Raw genomic sequence first — 21566 nt, 5'->3', positions numbered from 1 at the left:
TTGGGTCAGGTAGGATCCATCCCTGACTGAAGTATGGAGGGGATGTTTGGGCTCACACAGTGAAATGTATGGAGAGGGAAGATTTCAAAGATGTCAGATTAACAGATATAATTGTTTCAGGCTAATTGCTCTTCCCAAATTTGGTTACATGAACCAATAAATTATCCAATCCTTAACCAACCATTTTAAAAAATTGCTTATATTTGCATTATTTATCCATTACTAAAAAAGGGAACTGTATTAGACATGGTAGGTCATAAAAAGTAAAGTTTCCTTAGCTATAGGGCTTGAAAGAGGTTTTTTATGTACTAATACGTGTTTTGTTTCTTCGGGAGGGGTTATATCAGATACAGATATTCCCTGACTTATTTTTGTTACAGAATCTATCTCTGATTAATGCTTTGTAAAACACGGTTTGGAATAGTCTGCTCTCTATGTAGCTAATGGCTTTTGTGTGTCTTCTGTCATGGGGGGTGGGACTGCAGCTCCATGCAACCCAAATCAATGTTGACACATGGATTCAAAATACTAAACAGAGATGTGTGTTCTGACCATTCTAAGTGACTTCATGAGGACATAATTTACCAATATTCATTTTCATTATTTGGAGAAGTCATGAAAGATAATAAAATTCTAACAGGAACATATGAGATTAGTGACCAGAAGGCTGATCCCATAGTTCTCTGAAGCTCCAGACGTGTACCTTACCTACTTTATTTTTGAGAAGGAGAGATAGAATGCAATAGGGGAGGGGCAGAGAGAGAGGAAGACACAGAATCTGAAGCAGACTTCAGGCTCTGAGATGTCAGCACAGAGCCCGATGCAGGGCTCGAAATCTCAAACCATGAGCTCAAGACCTGAGCTGAAGTCGGACACTTAACAGACTGAGCCATCCAGGTGTCCCATAGGGGACATCTTCTGTAATATGAGTCTATAATCCACCCAGAAACTCTCTGAAATCTTCCCTCTCCATACATTTCACTGTGTGAGCCCAAACATCCCCTCCATACTTCAGTCAGAGATGGATCCTACCTGACCCAAAATGGACCAGTCGGTTATCTTTCCTTGGAAATAGTGAATAGTGTTAAGAGGCAGCTTCTGAATGTACTGGAAATGCAATATACACACTCAGGGGATAAGCACAAGCATTTCCTACTTTGTGAATGGAAAGAAAAAAAAAAGAGTAGGTGGGAACAGATGTTCCAAGATGAGCCTAGTTTCAGATGACCTTACTGTCTAAAATTTAAGTTCTGGTTCCTTCTGAGATAAAGTTGTATCAATTGACACTAGAAAAAATAAAACACAAATAGAGCCTTACAATTTTTTCTTCTTGTTTTTTCAGCTAGCATAAATAGGTTTCTAGCATTTCAAAGCACCTAAATGAAAACACTGAGAAAGCTCTAGAGAAAAAGTTGAATTTCTGAAAACATACAGAAATACAGTTGAAAATACTGATTTTGTTGCTTTTTGAAAAATATATTAATTATTTGAAATACAAAAATAGCAATCATTTGGTATGCATACTTCGGTACATTACTGAACCTCACTTTTCATCAATTTCCTCATCTATAAAAAAGTAGGAGTGATGAGATTAGTATCTACATCACAAAATTATACTGAGGATTAAATAAGTTGATACATATGAAGTACTTAGATAAGTATAAGGGATATACTAAATTTTCAGTATGTGTATTATTAATCGTATTTTCCGCAGGTCTGTGGAAAGCTTGAATATCATTTGTTTTATTCTCTGGAAGATATTGAAATTTTGTCGTTATCAATGCTTTTAAGTAATTTTTTTGAGCTATGGCTTGTTTGTGTGTGTATATGTGCACATATGTGTGTATGCTTGGGGATTATCTGTCTTGGGGTTTATTGAGTTTTCTATTCTGTGAGTTCAAAATTTTCATTAAATTTGGGAACATTTTGGCCATTAAACTTCAAATATACCATCCACTTGTTCTACATTATTTTTCTTCTTGGGCTTTCATTACAGGTATGTTGAACCAATTGATATTTTCCAATAGATACTAAGGTTTTCTTCATATTTTTCAATCTTTTTCTTGTTTCTCTATGTACTTCAGTTTTGATAGCTACTATTTTTCTATTTTCAGGTTCACTAATTTTTTTTTCTACAGTCTCTCACTTGAGGTTAATCTCATCCAATGACTTTTCCATTTCAGATATTGCATTTTTACTTCTAGAATTTCCTTCAGTTCTGTCACCTTTATATTTATGATGTCCTCTATATTATTGAACATATTGTTATAGCTCTTTTGATATCCTACTCTGTCAAATCCACTACCACAAACATTTCTGGATCTATTTTTATTTACTATTTATTCTTCTGGATTGGGTCACATTTTCCTGCTGCTTGAAATGCTTAGTAATTTTTTATTCATGGCAGGAAGAATCATCCCATTCCAATGCATTACATCATTGTTTTATAGCATTGTTCTAAAGAATGTTGAGCTTTGTTCTATCAGGTAGTTAAGTTACTTACCTATTGGCTCAATCCTTTCTGAACTTGTTTTTAAGTTTTTAAAGGTATTCTAGTCCAGTCTTTACTTTAGACTTAGCCACAGCACTAAGACATGGTATTACTAGGCTCTCTCCCAAACCCTCTCCATATTCAACAAGGATTGTCCATTTTGGGAGGTTGGAAGTCAGATATTTTCAAGTTCTGTTTGAGCTCTCAGAATTGTTTGGTTTACTATTTTTTGATTATTTTTTGCCCAGCCTCATGGAGATTTACAGTCAAAGCTCCAAGAAACTCCTGTATAGGTTGTTTTCTGCATAACTCCTCATTTTCTAAAGATCTTTTCTATAAATTCCAGCTAGGTCATATTCTCTGAACTCTTATCTCTGTCTCTGCAACTCACGGAGACTGTCATTTTCCACTTACAAGCTCTCTCATGGAATCATGGTCCAGAAATTGCTTCCAGGCAAAAATCTGTTGCAAATTTATAGCTCTTGTTTACTTTTCCACTCGCAGGGAGTACAATTTGTGCTGACATCCACTGTCTGAAATTTTTTTTAATATATAATATTTTCTGTTTTTAGAATTTTTTACAGTCAATCCAGCTTATTGAATCAATGCTGGGAATTCCAGCATTTTTTATTGCTGCTTTTATAACTGACAAGAATGGAAATACACTTTGTTCTGGTTGTTTTAACAGTCAACCCCACCAATATTGTTTCTGATACTGTCCTACTGCTGTTACTACTCTTGGAATACTAAGTAGTTTAGTGATTCCATTATCTTTTCTGGACAAAACTTTGTGTTTATCAGTAAATTACCTTTGTCATAAATTAAATCAGAGATACATGGGCTCAAAATAAACTTTCCTTCATAGACTCATATTGATATTAGTTACTTTGTTAAGTGCCTACTCTGTGCCACATTTTATATAAATGATCTTTAATTTATCTGATAGAGTGTATATAAAGTAGGTGTTATTTTTTCCCTGTAGATATGGAGAATTTTTATTTAAAACATTTAACGTACATAGCTTACATAGCTAATAAGGTTAAGGGCTTTCTATCTACTTATTCTACATTAGTTTTCTGCATCATTATCTAGTGCAAGAGAAAGAGAAGCCAAGGAACTAAAGGTCCCACTCATGTGTCTTCAAATGATATTCAAAATGTGGTCTGTAAAGTGCTTCTCTTTGAGGCTGTTAATCCTCCATTATGAAATGAGACTCTAGCTTCTAACATGTACAAATTAAACCACTAAGCAGAGTGTTACAGTACTTACTGATTGTTTCCGTAGCAAAACTCTCTCAAGGAAGGAAGCTATGAATTATTATTTTTTAACATTCTGTTGCAAGCTTATATAATCATAAAATAGTAAACTGTTCATGTGCTGGCAAATGGAACAGCACAGTATTTCACCCTCTGGCTTCATAGCATTGTATGACTCATGTAACTTTTCCCAACTGATAGTAAGAGATTTGAACAAGAATAACTTGAACATCTTCTCTTGCTCTTAGCATCATTTAATGATGACAGACTATTTAGGAATAAACATATATAAGCAAGTTAGTAAATGTGCCTTTTATTTTTCACATTAAGGCACTGAGAAGTATCTGAAAAAAATATTTAATATTTCTTATGGATATTTGAAGCAGTAGACAACTGAATCTCTAGATAGCACAGTGTTTAAAACACAGGTTCTTTTACCAGATCAATCTAACTTCACATCCTCTTTGCCATTTACTATCTATGTGGTCTTGAGCAATTTCTTTAATCTCTGATATTTAGTTTAAATTATTTGAAAAAGGGAGATATTGATGCCCAGGTGAAAGAATTTTTGTGACTATTAAATAAGTACGTGAACATAAAGGGGTTAGTTCAGTGCCTGTTATGGTATAACTGATGAACAAATGTTATTGATCATTAAATAAATTAGCTGTATGTATATTCTGCTGGAATTATGTGACCCTTTTACTTTGCCTATCTTTCATTGCTCATATATCCTCAGCTTATGTACACTTATTTAGTTATGTTTAGCTTTAGAATTATATTATAAACTCCTTCAGACCAGGTAACATGGCTTAGACATATATATGCTAATAGATGATGTACAATTATTATGATTGAATAAATAAATAAATTAGTCAACACCCTAAATTTATAACCGTATACTAAGTTTTGCTGAGCTGCACAATAGTGTCACTCTCAAGGTAATTGCTTATCACCTAAGCACAGCACATTGACTTAGAGAATAATTGGAACACTTGATACAAAAACCTCGGGTTTTTTTTTTTTTTTTTTACTTTTTTACACCTGTATTAGTTTGCTAGGCCTGCCATAACAAAATCCCCCATACAGGATGGCTTACACAGGAGAAATGTATTTTCCCATAGTTCTGGAGGCTGGAAGTCCACGATCAAGGTGTTGGCAGGTTTGATTTTTCCTGAGGCCTTGCTCCTTGGTTTGGAGATAGCCATCTTGTGGTGTTCTCATGGTTTTTCTTCTCTGTGTATATCCTTGGTATCTCTCTGTATGTCCAAACTTTCTCTTCTTATAAGGACACCCATCATATTGAATAAGGCCCACCCTACCAACTGATCTTAATTTAATTGCCCCATTAATGACCTTATCTTCAAATATAGGTATATTCTGAAGTACTAAGAGTTAGGACTTCAACATATGAATTTCAGTGGGGAGATACAATTCAGTTCATAATATTGCCTTTTCCCCCTCTGCCTTGATTAAGTTTCTTAATTAACTTTAGCAATCTGAATGAATAACTTGCTGGCCATATCTTTCTGTGTTGTGTGCTTGTATGTGCACCTGTGAGAGTGAGCATGTGTAAAACAAACACCTAAGGACAAGTGACACAAAAAATTGAAAAATGAGGAAGATATGCAAGACTATTACATTTTCATCAAGTCACTAGAATATTCCTTCAGACTTCTGACAAGCTGCATGCATGCTTTGGGAAGGGGATTTGCACTGAAGGTACCACAAAATCAGTATTCAATGGGGAATGCCTAAAAACTTGAGGATGGTATCCATTTTACACTTGAAAATTTATGTCAAGAAATTTAGCTTCTCTTGAAGGAGCAAATCTCAAGTGATAGTTACAGTTAAGGTACCTTCAATCCTTTAGTTTTTTGCCTTGAGGGTGCACTGTCTTTCCAGCTGACAGACCTTTATGTCTCTTCTTTGGAATTGGATTTCACACAACCCCCTGAATCACCACAGAGAATCACCATGATTAATCAATGAAGGCCAAAGAAATGAGAGAATAACCACTTATCTGTGCTCAGCTTCCTTTGATGCAATACATACAGTGAGCTTGAGTTTTATGGGTTTGAAAGCTAAATTTGATTATAAGCTGAACTTTTTTATATTAGGAGCTGCTTTATCTTTGCATTTAGAGCTCTAGTTACAAAGAAATTTGTTTAAAGTATATGGTAAGAACTAATCAGAATTAATGATGGAACTATAAAAATTTATTTTTAGAGGGACATGTGGCATTAGTACAGATACTCACTTATTTTATGGAGTGTTTAGTGAGTGGAAATATTGACTAATATTTTGAAGGTACCAGAATATGGTATCCCAGAATATATCTTTTTGGCTTATGGATTTTTTTGAGCTAGGCCTTTGAGAACCAGCAGATGCAGGAAAAGCTTTAAAAATAGGTCACATGTTTTCCTTTTGTAAAGGGAAATTTACATTTATTAAGGAAATTTACATTTGTAAAGATGTATCCTCTCACACCAGAAAGAAGAGGGCTCTTAATCACTTAATCGGTGGAGAAGACACCAATTGAAATCTGCATAACAAACCTATTAAAAAACCCTTCTTTACCATACTTTTCTTGGTCATTCTCCCACAACCTGCCTCCTCTCTGCAGAAGCTCCAAAACCCTGTTTCCTTTGTTTAGCCCCAAATGATATATAAGCCTAAAGTCTAACCACCATTTTGCGTTACTCATTTCCAGGTGTTCCAGGGTATACATGCATGATGCACATGTTAATAAATTTAGGTTTGCTTCTCTTGTTAATCTGTCTTTTGTTAGTCTAATTTACAGTCTAATCTCCAGCTGGAGAACTTAAGATGGGTAGAGGAAAAGGATTTTTTTTCCCCTCCCTTACAATGTTATGACCATCTCAGTGACAGAAGCTCAACTATTGGTGCTTTGGGATTTTAGCAAATTAAATAACATGCTTGCTGACTTCTGAAATGTTCAAACATATTTCTCATCCCAGTAAATGGAGTCTTTATGACATAGCAATACTTAAAATTCTCTTTCTGAATTTCCCAGAATAACTGGAAGAGCTTTCAGCAGTCACAGGGGAGAGAGAAAGAGACACCGAAAGACCGAGAGAGACAGAGACATACCATTAGAAGGGGTTCAGAAAGAGCCTCCACAAAATGTACCACTTTGTTATATGGATTATTTTGAGCTGAAGACAAGGCACAAAAGAGTCAGGAAAAACTTTTTACCTCCCTCCTTAATTGCTTCTAAAACTATAGATAGAGGACCTGGTCCACTGTCATCAGAGATCAGTAAAAAGAATGGGCCATGTGTGGTAAACTGGGAGTAGGGGGAAGCTCATCAGGGTCTGTTTATTCAGATTTCTCTCTTTGTCCTTACTGTCTTTGCATGACATGATAAGCATTTATTTAACAAGCATTTGCTCTTCCTATCTTCCTTTTGAAGTCCTGGAACCCTACTCCCTTCTTAGCTCAGGGTGGCATACAAGCCTCAATTACCTGTCATTGACCCTTTCATGTCTTTGTGGGGCTCCTGTATGTTTGAAATTAAATTTGTTTTTCTCTTGTTAATCTGTTTAATGACAGTGTAATTAATAGACTGGCTAATAGAATCTAGAAGGGTAGAGGAAGGGTAGAGGAAAAAATTTTCTCCCCTACACACTGTACATAGTTTATTTGTGATGGTCTTTTATATAGTTGTTACCCATCTTTAGATGCTATCTGAATCCCTCTACGCAAGTAATAGTAGTAGCTTTTCTAGAGTACTTATCAGAGTTTTATTAATAGATTTTGATGAAATCTGAGGAAAAAATTTTTTTAAACCTTTTACTTCATCAAAGGTGTCCTAACATTACCAAGTTTGAGTACAGCTTGAACTGTAATCTTTCAGCTTCTTTGGGTCAAGTGTTCTTCCATACTTGTTTCAAGATTGTGTCCTCCATTAACTTCTCAAATTGTGATACAATGCAATTCCATAGAAATGTTGAAATAGGATTTCTTCAGTTTTAACTGAGTGAGAAACCATTTGGAGAACCCTAAAATCTTGTGACACTCTCTGGGGAAATGCATATAGGTATTTACATGCATGCTTTTGCACACAAGTTAAGGATAATGATTGTTTGATACCCTTTCAATGATTTCACATTTAAAAAAAATGCTTCATGATAAATTAATTTGGTCCTAAGAATTTCCTGGAATCACTTCTTAGGTGTGGTTTGTGAAATTCCAATGGATAGATATATCTCTGTTTAGTTTTTGTTAAAAAGTAACAACATCTACCCATAATACTGGGCAAACTAATCTATGTTTTAAGCCTAGTACAAAGTATTTTTGTTTGAAATCATTGATATAAAAGCCCTAGACTCAGATCATCAGGTCTAGTGTCATCAAGGATGTGGATTGTAAAAATAAGCACATGAAAAACTGAATACTGTCAGCATGCACTCAGAATAAAGGTATATAACCTTCCATTTAGATCCTTATATTCTGGCAAGTTGTGATCCATAGACTGACACACCTTACGGCATGGCAGTAATGGTAATTAGATAATTATTTATCACCATATATCAAATGCCTATTTTATATCACGGGCTGATCCCGTTATTGGCAAAAGTAAATATGTATTTGACATGATCTAAGGATTTATGGGTATTACATCAAGGCCATAAATAAATTAGAGAATAATTACATATATCAAGTTGTGGAGTAATTAGAATAATCTTTTTGAAAAGGGAAGTCATAGGTAGAATATTTTTGTAGAGATTACATTTGGATAAGTAAAGAGAAGAAAGCATTTTCTGGTTTGGGTTATCATAATATCTCACTGAAACAGATAAGGGGCCAAATTAAATGTGTTAATCATTCAAAAACCACCACCACGTCTGCAGCCTGGATGGCATACACATGAAAGAAATTTGTTTGCTCACATTCCAAGATCAAGGTGCCAGCAGGTTTGGTTTTGTTAAAATCCCACCACTTGGTCGTGTGCCCACTACTTTATGCCCACATTGAGAGAATGAACTTGGGCACCAATCATATCAGATCACGACCCCACCCTTAAGACCTCTGTTAACCTTAATTACTTCCTTAGAGGTCCCATATCTAAATACAGCCACACTGTGAGTTAGTGCTTCAACATAAGACTTTTGCAGGGGGTTAAGAACATTCTGTCTATAAAGCTGCTTTTAAGTAAGTGAAGCCGTAAGAGATAAAGAAAAGAAAGAGATTTAAAAAAATGTATAGAAACATTCAAAGACCTAGAGAATAGTAGATGTGTAAAACTTTTCTTTCCCCAAAAGTAGAGAAGCAAAATGCTACTTGGAGGGAGGTACTATTTAAAGGAACAATGCCTGAGAATATTCCTGAATTATTTTTTAAAGGTAAAACGCCAGGCCCCCTGGGTGTCTCAGTGGGTTAAACATCTAACTCTTGATTTCAGCTCAGGTCATGATTCTCCCTCTCTCTGCCCCTCTCCCTGCTCAGGCTCTCTCTTTCTCAAAATAAATTAATAAACTTATAAAATAAATAAATAAAAAATAAAAGTAAAACACAAAATTTGTACATTCTCAGTGAATATCATACGGAATAGGTTAAAAACACATCATCAAATGAGAGCAGAACTAGATAAAGTAAAAATCTTAATAAAATACATAAACAATAAGTGAAGATTTGAAAAAACTCCAGGAAGAAGAAGCAGATTAGATATCCAAAAACAAGCAAAAGGCTAACATCAGCTTTATCATCAGCTACAGAACTGCAAGAAGAAAATGAAGTAAAAATTTTCAACTATTGAAAAAAAAACAAAGAAATTTGAACACAGAATTATATATCCACCTAAATTAGCATTTTGATGTGCAAATGAAATATTAAATATTATCAAACATACAGGCCTTCAAAATTTTGCCACATAGAAATGTTCTTTGAAATTATTCTCAGATGAAGTAATCCAGGCATCTGTAAACATTTTCTATAAAGTACAAGATACTAAATATTTTCAGCTTTGTAGGCCACTAAGTTCTCGGTGCATATTCTTCTTTGTTTATTCATTTTTTGCAACACTTAAATTATATAAAAATTATATTCTTTTTTTTAATGTTTATTTTTGAGAGACAGAGACTGAGAGAGACAGAGCATGAGTTGGGGAGAGGCAGAGAGAGAGGGAGGCACAGAATCCACACCAGGCTCCAGGCTCTGAGCTGTCAGAATAGAGTCTGATGTGGGGCTTGAACTCGTGAATGGCAAGATTATGACCTGAGCCGAATTTGGACACTTAACTGACTGAGCCACTCAGGCGCCACTAAGAAATATATTCTTAACGTGGATGTATACCAAAATAGCCTACAAACTGAATTTGGCCCATGGAATAGATAGTATAGTTTGAAGACTCCTGAAGGAATCAAATGAAAAGAGAAAAACAACCTAGGAAATATGAAAATATCAAATATCAAATAACTTAATAAAAAATTACCATAGAAACTTAGAACATAGAACTGAAATGATCCAAACTTCCTCGCGTTATGGCACATGTTAGAAATAATTTAAATGTCTTTGAATGACATGCAAGGATAAATGGATGGGTATTAGTAGGCTGTCCCAATCACCAGAAGAATTTAATATTAAATATATACATTTTGTATCATTAAATTAAGAAATAAATCTTTATAAAGAAAGATAGAAAGGGAAAAAGGAAAATGTGGTAAAGAGAAGATGTGAAATAAGATGGGAAAATGTCCTGACATTATACATTTGTGATTAAAAAGATCAACATGATAAGTAATTATTACCATATATGTTAGTAATAATGTAGTCTCCTAATGTGTATTACAATGACTAATAAACCTGGGATGTAGGTAAGAAATTGAAAAATCAATTTCTTAGTAAGCTGTTTTAGCAAATTCTCTCAGAAATGAATAAAGCACTAAGAAAATAAAATCCAGACTGTTTGAATAATGTGATTAATAAGATTTCCTTCTGTCTTTACCAAATAGTCCACAAACACTGTCTTAAAACAGGGAATAGAATCAACACAATGACCTTATGATCTCTGACAAAATGAAATATATATTATATTTGGAAATGCTAAAAATCTAAAACTAAATAACTTTTGGATTAAGGAAGAAATCATAACTAAAATATAAAACATTTGGAATTGAGAGGAATTTAAATAGTAACCAACAATGTTCAACCTAAGTAGTAAACAGATGCCAAAAATATAGAAATTTATAAATCTGAAGCTTCAACACGTAGGTGATACTCACAATGGTTATCCATGATGCTTTGGATATGCAAAACATTGGCATGGCCCCCAAGCCTTCTCAACATAAAATATAACTTTATGCTTATACAGGTCAAAATTAGAAAGTTACATAATTCTAAGTGCAAGAACATAGGTAAATAGAAAAGTAAAAATTGGTAAAAAATTCGGTAGATCAATAGGGTGAAACTTTATGTACCCAATGGCAAGGAAATTGCCACTTGTGAAAATATATCCACTCCCATCACACAGATTATAAAAGATAGGTAGAAGCTAGAGCATCTTGGTGTTGAGTTTGATGGTGGACATTGTAGGTACCTCACATATTTTTTTGAAAAGGAAATAAATAAGTAAAATGAGATGGATACATACCATGGGTATTTATATAAAAGTCATGAGCAACAAATTAGGTGTGCATTAATCGATATAAATATACCTTTAAAACATGAGACCTATATAACATAACATTTTTATGTAAATCAAAAACATGTGCATAAACGAATAACTTATTTCTTAAAAGACACATATTAAGCATATTATAATAAATGCTGGTGGATAGGGGAAGGAATGATTTATAGAGGAAAAAAGATATATATAATAGAGCAGACCAAAATATCTCTGAACTCTAGATCTAAGAATTTTAAAAGGAAATGAAATTGTAGGCTTATAATTAATTTTAGAAGAATTAAATTTGCTTTCTGACAAATAAAAATATTGAAGACTAGCTAAAGGAATAATGATCTGAAATACAGAGGTGAAAAAGCAGATACCTGGGAAATAGTTTGAAGTTTTGCCTTAAAGTTACTTCTGAGAGTAAATTTTGGTAAACAGGGCAGAATTAGGAGTTTTAAGAATGGAAAGACAATAAGCAAATAGAAAAACATCCAACATTATAATTTACTTGACAGAAAGAATGCATAATTAGTTAGGTATATAAGATTTTGTGCCTTTCTCCAGTACAACTCTACAGCCCCATGACAGGAGCAGAAAAAGCAGATAGGTGAGATAATTCAGAGACATAGGTAAGATTTCTAAAATATTCATAAGGTAAAATGTTCTTGGTTCTAGAGATATAAGTCATAGGTGAGGAGGAAAGCCTGTATTGCAGAGTAGATTAAGAGTTGTAGAGAAATAGGAGGGAAAGAAATGATTTAAAAATTTGCTAATACTTCCAATTAAACAGTTTTAAAATATCTTTCTGAAAATCAATTTAAAAACTATTCCATATTTTAAGTGTGATTTGTGATTTTGTCAGTCAGGTTTTGCTAAGTTATGCAGCAGTAACACTGTTAAAATCTCATTGGCTTACAAAAAAAAAAAACCAGTCTATTTCTTGTTCTTGTTACATGGCAGTTGCTCCAAATCAGCTGTAGCTCTTCTCTCTTGCATGCGTTGTCTTTATTCCAAGATTCAGACTGAAGAAGCAGCCCCTATTTAAGACATGAATTTTTTGTAGCAGAAAGAAAGAGCAAAATGGCTGTCTCTTAAATCTTCACTGGTTCTTAAAGCTTGTGCTCAGTCATGCCTATGCTGTATCCAATCACATGCCAGTGTCAAACTAAGACACATAGATCAAGTACAACATCAGTAGGATGGGGGATGTATATTCCTTCCAGTGGAGTCCAGTAAATCTCACAGCATCAGGGGAAAGTTCTTCAAGCCCAGAATCATCTTTTATAAAGAAAAGGTGGGAAGACAAAGCAAGACCTTTGATTCAACTTTTATTAAAAAGAAGGCTCTCTCCTTGGTATCTGTGATGATGTCTGCTTATCAATTATGAATCCTTTCCCCTTTCTTCTCTGGGAATCTATTAGAAACTAGGAATGACAGACCAAGTAAGTAGCAGCATGCTGGTAAATTCACAAATAATTCATGAATGAATATAGCTAAACACAGGAAGCAAAGTGGTGGGAAATAGTAGGGGCTGGATGGTTATTGCAAAAGTACAGAAATAAAAGAATCTAGCATGTTCTTCACTGGTAGCTGTGTTGGCCCTGTTAAGCAAGACACCAAATCTCATTGAATTATGAAGGATTCTACCTCAGTCTGGCAGTTGATATGATCTGACTTTTTTCTTTCAATTTTTGGTTGGCATACAGAACATTATATTACCAAGACTTTTCATTTCATTGTATTGCTACCAATGACAATAATGCTATTAACAACAATAACAAAATTAAGATTGGTATATTATCTCATTTAAAAACACTCTCCTATAATCCAATTTTTTTCTCAAATGAATCCTGTGTGATAGAATTATTGGTTATTCTTATTTTACTCTTCTACTCCATCCACTGTTCCCCTTTCTGTGCCAGTCTGTGCTTTGCCTACCATGATATAGGCTGATTTATATAGATTGTTTTATCTGGACTCTGTGGCCTCAGATTAATAGTTGTGTTTGGCCAAAGAGAGAAGAAGAGGGAGGTCACATGGCCATGGAAAAAAGTTTGACCTTTATCAAGGGAGGTTTGTTTTTTGTTTTTGTTTTTGTTTTTGTTTTTTATTTTTTATTTTTTATTTTTATTATTATTTTTTTTTTAAATTCCACAAGCATCACAAGAAGTGGGCAGAGGGCAGAGCACTTTTCCATACATCAAAAAGAAGACCTGTAAGAGAGGAGTTATAATCTAACCCCCTCCTTGAGCCAGACGGGGAAAAAAAAATCATTGGGATAAAGAGATAAGAAGGATTCTTCTGCCTCTGCTCTTCAGAGATTGTGCATTCTCTATTGAGAAAGAAAGAAACACCTAAACAAGTATTTTATGAGGCCTCAAATGATAAAATCTCTATTCCCAGTTGCTTTGGGTAGGATTTGTTCCCTACATCCTTGCTGTACTGTCACCATCACTATCATTATCAATGTCATCGGCATGTGGCATGCTCTAAAGGGAAGTTGTGAATTGTTTCAGTTTATTGCAACATAAAAACTTATAAATCTGAAACCTCAACATGTAGGTGATACTCACAATGGTTATCCATGATGCTTTGGATATACAACACATTGGCATGGGCCCCAAACCTTCTCCACATACCCCAGCTGCCTTTTTAACAGTCTTATAGATGACCATGTCAGAGTCCTAGGGTGGGTCTGTTCAGGTCAGCCAAGGTCTACCCAGATCATTGCTTGGCTTTATCTTAAATTAATATCCTAATAGAACCCATGCTGTGGAATTTGCAACAACTTATTTGGGGAGGGAAGAGGAGGGTTACTTATGACAGCCTTCTACTCTTTTATGCCAACCAAAACATTGCAATATAAATTAGCCTGTCCAAACTGCTTACCCCCCGTAATTATCTCTGCTCTAGGAATAGCTGTTTTATAACTGTTGCAAATCAAAGTACTATGCCACTGAAGTATTCACTTGCCAGGAGACCGTGACATCTCATCCATTAAAGGGATGATGTTTAGGATGATGTTTAAAAGCACCCTCTTCTTTTCTTTTTGAAAGATTGTTTCACTGAATGGACCTTGCCTTGAGTTGTATGGAGAGAAATGGGAGTTGAATCAGCAGCACTGGTACGATGTACATAACTCCCCTGTTGCTGTCCTCCCAGGTGCTTTGGAATTTGCCTGGCTTAGCAGGCTGGAGGCTGCATTGATAGAACTCAGAGTGGGCTGACAGCACTGGAACGTCTAAGATTGTACTCGGCTCATAGTCTCCATTTTTCAGAATTTACCTCTTAAGAGGCAGACAGTGCTTTTGAGGACAAGGCTAATAGTTCCTAATTCCTTGGGTGTTCATTGTGAAATGCTATTATCCATGCTAAGGTAATTTGCTATTAATATGGATGTAATACACAATGCTATCAAAATTTTCACTGTAATGCAGTCTTCATAAACGTCTATTACCGTTTCAACAGCTCCTGATTCCACAGTTTGAATTAACCCCCTTGAAGAAGAGTGAAAGTTATTCTGCGCAGTGCAGCAGTATATATAGTTAGTTGCAAATGGCGTGGGGGCCGAGAGCAGGGAGCATCGGTTACTCACATAGACTGCAACTTCCTCCCATGGGTGTATGATTCATGCCTGGACAGTATGCATCACACAAAATATGTCTCCTCATTATGAGAAATTCAATAGCAGAATAAAACTCATGCCTCTAAAAACTTGCTCATTATTTACTTCAAGTTAATGCTATCAATGTAATGTGTTGAGTATATCGGTTAGATGTTTCTGCTTTTTATGCCTGTAATGAGAGTAGCTTTATTTTGTCCCATCAGTTGTTACAATCAGGAGTTAAGAAATTTTCTGTACTTGAGACACAAGATAATGTTAATGATAAATTGCTGTTAACAAATTTGAGGGATTTTAACATGGGGATTTGGAAGAGAAGAATTAATCTTTGAATAAACACAATTTCAAAATGCAGATAATTAAAATTTTATCTTTGATTTTGCAAATAGCTTTGCAGAAGCAGGAGGTCCATGAAAAAAAAGCAGTCACTCTTGGCAAATGGCTCTTTTCCCCCCATTTCTTACTTGTTCAAATCCCATTCTTCATATTCATCCTGCACGTTTTTGTTCTTGCTATACAGGGGTCCATGATCAACTCCCTTATTGGACTGTGAGCTCAAGGTAAGGAAGTAAGTTCCATTCAACTCTATACCCCCTTCAGTGCTTAGCATATTTTGCAGAGTAAGTATTTAAAAGCTGTTTGTTGAATGGAAATACGATGTAAGTGGTGGTGGTTTGCCTTGGTTCAATATAATCCACAGTCTTCAAACAAACCAGTAAACATATTCTGATTTTTTTTTCTTAACAGATCCCCTACTCTATTTACTTTGGACCTCTCCTAATTTCTTAATGTGCATTTTCACCAGTGTTAGGATGCCTGCCCATATTACGTAGCTCTGGTGCCTCTTTGCCTCACATTTATCATTCAAAGAAGGTTGCATAAAATTTCCTGTGCCAACCAAGCCTGCAAAAGTTGGTTAATAAACCAGATGATACTTTGCACACATAAATCCAATATACCAGCATCATGCAATTTTCAATATGCAGAATATACTCACACCCCATGTTTTTTTTGAGAAAAAAAATAATTCTTGGCCTGCAAAGCAATGCAAATAGATGTCCTAAATTTGCAAATATTTGCCTGGCACTGACACTAGATTTATTTAATGCCATGACTTAAACATATTTTAATAGATTCTCAACATAAAAAAGACAGTGAAAGAGTTTGGCCTGCTCAAATAAAATGATGAATAAATAAATATAGCAGCTAATAATAGAAAGAAATATGACACAAATTACGGTAAGCTGGAAAGTAATTGTAGAAGTTTATGGTTATTGGGCTGAATCTAATATGATGTTAAATTTCTACTGGCATTTCAAGAGCTGTCCTAATTAATCAATTGGTAATTGCAGCTATGATTACTGGCTGTGATGATGATTAATTGCCAATTTTGATTGATCCTCCAATAATTCTGGCATGTTCTTCAATATAGAATCTCTGCTGCATTAAGTAGGATTTTGGAGGCAGAGTTATTAAAAGCAAATAATCAAACCCTTCACTCTCATTATGGATCTGTCCTCAGGGGACAAGATTTGTGATGGTAGAATCATGGATAGATTCACAGTAGGGGAAAGCCAAGAGAGGACAACATTATGCCAGAGATTATTTTAATAAAATAGACTCATTGTGGAGATGGAGTGTACATTTTATAATGATTCATTCACTTCAGGCTTACATTCATTACACCCCCTACTAGTTGAGCCTCCTTCATTATAACAGTATGATCTCTTCAGCCCAGTCCAATCACTGCTACCTTTTTCAATCCTATGGGGAGTGGAAATAAATATCTCTGTGCTTTTCCAACTGTCACATAAAAAATGGTTCATTATCCAGTTCCTTAGGCAAGTACCATGAACCTAAAGTCACAAACAGAGGAAATATTTCTGGGATTACATCATAAATAAGAAAGACTTGAAAGTCATCTTTTCTAATATGTTATTAACCTGGTGCAGGAGGGGCTCCGCAACCATTTTAACAGGGAGCAGTCTAAAAAAGCAGCTTGGTACCGGGAGAGTCACCGCCCCCCCCCCCCCGCCCCAAAACCATAAATACAATTTCTCTTTGAAGAGCCTCATACTTCAGGCTAAAGCAGGGACTTCAGAAAGGTGAATTCGGGCGCCTGGGTGGCTCAGTCGATTAAACGTCCAGTTTCGATTCAGGTCAGGATCTCGTGGTCTGTGAATTCAAGACCACATCAGGCTCTGCGCTGACAACTCAGAGCGTGGAGCCTGCTTTGGATTCTCAGTCTCTCTCTCTCTCTCTCTCTCTGCCCCTCCCCTGCTTGCACTCTGTCTCTCTCAAAAGTAAATAAACATTTAAAAAGCACTTTAAAAAAGGGTGAGTTCATTGAAAATACTGAAAATCAGACTCATTTTCAATGAATAAGGAAAAGAAATCAGAATACATGTGCCACAAGGGCAGAGTACATATTTTTTACGCTCTGCTGCAAACTGAGTACTTTTAAAGTACCCATACCAGGTAGAAATCCAAAAAATAACTAATGAATAAATGAAAAAATGAGCATTTGTACATACTCCCAAGGGTAGAGACTTGCCATGTATTGAGAATTGACTCAATATACACATTTATATATTGTTTACATATATTTTATATGTAACATGTATTGAACGCACATATATTACATAATACATTACATTGCCTTACATACATTTAATCCTCCTAACAACCCTGTGAAGGAGGTATTATTACTCTTATTTAGAACTGTGAAAACTTAACATTAGAAAGGTACATAACACAGTTAAATCCATATAATGAATAGTTGGCAGTTGAACAAAGGACTTGAACTAAGCTCACTACAGCTCCAAAGCTCATGCTTTTACCTATTATGCTATTTGGCCCAATTTTCAGAAAAATCTAGAGAGCCAATTGCTTTGTCCCCATCTTATAAAACAATGGTTAGCAGAGTTTATAGAAGAGTTTGGACTTGAATCCAGCAGTCTGTTGATGCAACACTGTCCTCCACCCACTGTCTCCCCTCATCTTTACTTTCTGTGTGTTTGCTTCCCCAAGGAGCTGTGCTCAGAGGGGCTGATCTTCCAGCTCTGAATGAAACCACCCTCATTCCCAATTCTGTGGTTGGTATATGGACTTGTACCAGTTTCCTATTGCTACTGGGACAACTTACCACAAACTCAGTGACTTAAAACACCACACATTTATTGTTTTACCTTTCTAGACGTTCTAAGTCCAAAATCAGTCTCACTTAGCTAAAGTAAATATGTCAACAGGGTGGGCTCCATCTGAGGCTCTTGGGAAGGGTCTGTTTCCTTGCCTTTCCCTTCTAGGGGCCGTGTACATTCTCTGGCTTATGTCCCTTTACTCCATCTCAAAGCCAGCAGCATAGTGTTCTTACATCCTGTCTTCTTTATCGACTTGCATCTGTCTTCACATCATCTTCTCTGATTCTGACTCCCTTGCCTCCCTTTTATACAGAGATTTATGATTATTATGTTGAGGCCACCCAGGCATCCAGGATAATCTAAAATAATCTTCCCATCTCAAGATCTTTAATTTAATCACATCTTCATAGTCTGTTTGGCCATGTAGGCTAACATTTTGAGGATCTAAGGATTAGGGCACAGACATCTTTGGGGAGTTGTTACTCATCCGCTGGAGACCTATATGTGAACTCATCTAGAATGTCTTGCCCTTCAATTTACCCAAAGCACACCAATTTTCCTGCTCCTGGGTTTGGATTAATAGTATATCCATCATCTAAAAAAGACTGAGAATCACAGTTCAGATGTGACCATGACAGTATTAGTTATTCTTGGCAAATCTTGGAAGCCATATCACTATAATTTATTAATAACTATTAGTTCTTGAAATAATGATGAAAACAGTGCTGGAAGATGAAGACTTGTTTATATTGTAACTTAAAGAGGCACGATACAAGATAGTGTCAGCCTTGTAACATTTATGTATTCAAATAAGTCTAGAAGAAAATATAGGAATTTGAGTTTAATTTATGGGAAATTATTTTATTTACCTTTCTGTAGCATTGTTATCTTATTTTCAGAGTGTCGTCTCCTCCATATTATTTCCATTACACACCAGCCTTCACTGACTTTCTATCTTTCCTAAATTATGCCTTATAAAGTGCACCTGAAAATGCAGTTTACATATAGTATTGTATGCTACAATCATTTCTACCCAGCTTGATTGTATGTTTTGGATTCCCAGATCACTTACATGTAACTGAACATTCAATAAAATATCTATAAATTATGTCAAACTCAACAAATATTTGTGTTTTAAATGTATACTATGCATTGTTACCAGGTGTCCTACTTTGGACTAGAACAATTTATGTTGGTCTTCCTGTAGTAATTAGTAAGACGGCCTCTTTCATTCACAAAAGTATCCTGATTTGAATGATAGATTATGTAATTACCCTAAATATATAGCAAGTATTATGAGTTGGTCTTAGTAATAACAGTAAACTCCTAATCTCAACAAATGCAACCTCGGCAACTTGAGGCAGCGTAGCGGGTAGAATAATGGTCCCTCCCCAAATGCCTACATCTTAGTCCTGTGAGCCTGTGAATATGTTACACTATATAGCATAGAGGAATTAAGGTTGCAGATACGATTAAAGTTGCTGTTCAGTTGACCTTAGAATAAGGGGATTATCCTGGATTATCTGGATGTGCTGAATACAATCACAAGGATCCTTAAATGGGGAAGACAGGGGTGGAAAAGAATAAGAGGGAGACGTGACTCTGGAGGAAAGACACAGAAAGATGAAACATTGCTAACTTTGAAGGTGGAGGAAGGGTACCATAACCAAGTAATACAGGCCACCTCTAGAAACTGGAGAAGGTTGGGGCGCCTGGGTGGCTCAGTCGGTTGGGCGTCCGACTTCAGCCAGGTCACGATCTTGCGGTCCGTGGGTTCGAGCCCCGCGTCAGGCTCTGGGCTGATGGCTCAGAGCCTGGAGCCTGCTTCCGATTCTGTGTCTCCCTCTCTCTCTGCCCCTCCCCCGTTCATGCTCTGTCTCTCTCTGTCCCAAAAATAAATAAACGTTGAAAAAAAAATTAAAAAACAAAACAAAACAAAAAAAACTGGAGAAGGCAAGGGAGCAGATTCCCCCCTAGAGCCTCTGTAGGAAATGCAGCCCTTGCCATCACTTTAATTTTAGCCCAGTGATGTCCAGGATAGACTTCTAGAATTGCAGGATAATACATCTGTGCTGTTTTAAGCCACTAGATTAGTTAGAATTTGTTATAGCAGCAATAGAAAATTAGTACATTTTTACAGTTCTGCCTAGACTGGAGTAGAGGGGTGAAAAAGTGCGGTAGTCCTGGGGAGAGCAACCAGCCTGTGTTGAGGAGTGGGCTTATGAACAGCTCCCGACGTGCTGAGGGTGAGCCTGGGGCACAGTGGATGGTGAAGCTGCAGGCCGGCGGCAAGGCTGAACAAGCAGGCTGGGCCAGTATGCCAGGTTCACTGACCACAGGGTAGATTCCTTGTCTTTGCCTATTCCTTCATTGCTTTAAAATGATAAAATGGTTGGGACGCCTGGGTAGCTCAGTGAGTTAAACGCCTGACTTTGGCTCAGGTCATGATCTTAACGGTTTGTGAGTTTGAGCCCCATGTCTGGCTCTGTGCTGACAGCTCAGAGCCTGGAGCCTGCTTCAGATTCTGTGTCTCCTTCTCTGTCCCTCTCCTGTTTGCTCTCTGTCTCTCTGTCAAAAATAAATATTAAAAAAAAAGTTTTTTAATGATAAAATGGTCAATAAATTTTTAAAAAATTCTCCCTATTTCCTTTCTCAACAAGATAACTGGCACTAATGGGGACCAACTCTCCTGCTCTACCCAGGACTAAGGGATTCCCTGGGATGAGACACTTTCAGTGCTAAAATGAGGACAGTCCCAGGGAGACTAGAATTGTCATTCACCTTAAATATGGCACTATATTCCATTCACTCCAAAAAGATCTTTAGGTGAGAATGTTTAGCATAAAAAGCCATAAAAAGAAAATAGAAATAAGCAAAAGCAGCCTTTGACTATTACAGTTTTAAAACTTTGGTTCATGACTTCAAAGTATACAAAGGAATACTCTTAGATGTTCCTATAAAAACAGAAACTATATAAACTCAATCTTGACAAATAATGCCACATTTAAAATTTTGTGGGCTGTCTTAATCTAATAGAAGACACAGAAGGAAATGAGCCAAATTGGCTTAAAAAATTTTTTTTAAATCATGGAGTCATGGAACTGTATATTTGAAGGGACTATAAATTTGTCAAAATGTGTTTCTGATAGGCCCTAGTGGCTGTGGGATACTTCAGAGACTATAGTCAGGAACAGGAAGAGGACCAAATGAGGCTTTCCCCCTCCACTCCTGCCTAGACTACAGCTAACTACAGTCTTTATTTCACATTATCATTTGCAAAAGCATTCTTTGATTGGAATATGAGAGAGGCCACTGTTTTCTTCCAAACCTGTTTTTTGTCCCAAGTGAGGAAACGAAATCCCATAGAGAGAAATTATTAGTCCAAAGTCATATAAGTTCAACTTAAGGCTCCTGACCCGAC

This window comes from Lynx rufus, unplaced genomic scaffold (assembly GCF_022079265.1).
Source record: "Lynx rufus isolate CCGP_SWC_20201006 ecotype Redwood Valley unplaced genomic scaffold, mLynRuf1.p SCAF_9, whole genome shotgun sequence".
Classification (NCBI taxonomy): domain Eukaryota; kingdom Metazoa; phylum Chordata; class Mammalia; order Carnivora; family Felidae; genus Lynx; species Lynx rufus.
Note: the sequence above shows the minus strand (reverse complement) of the source record.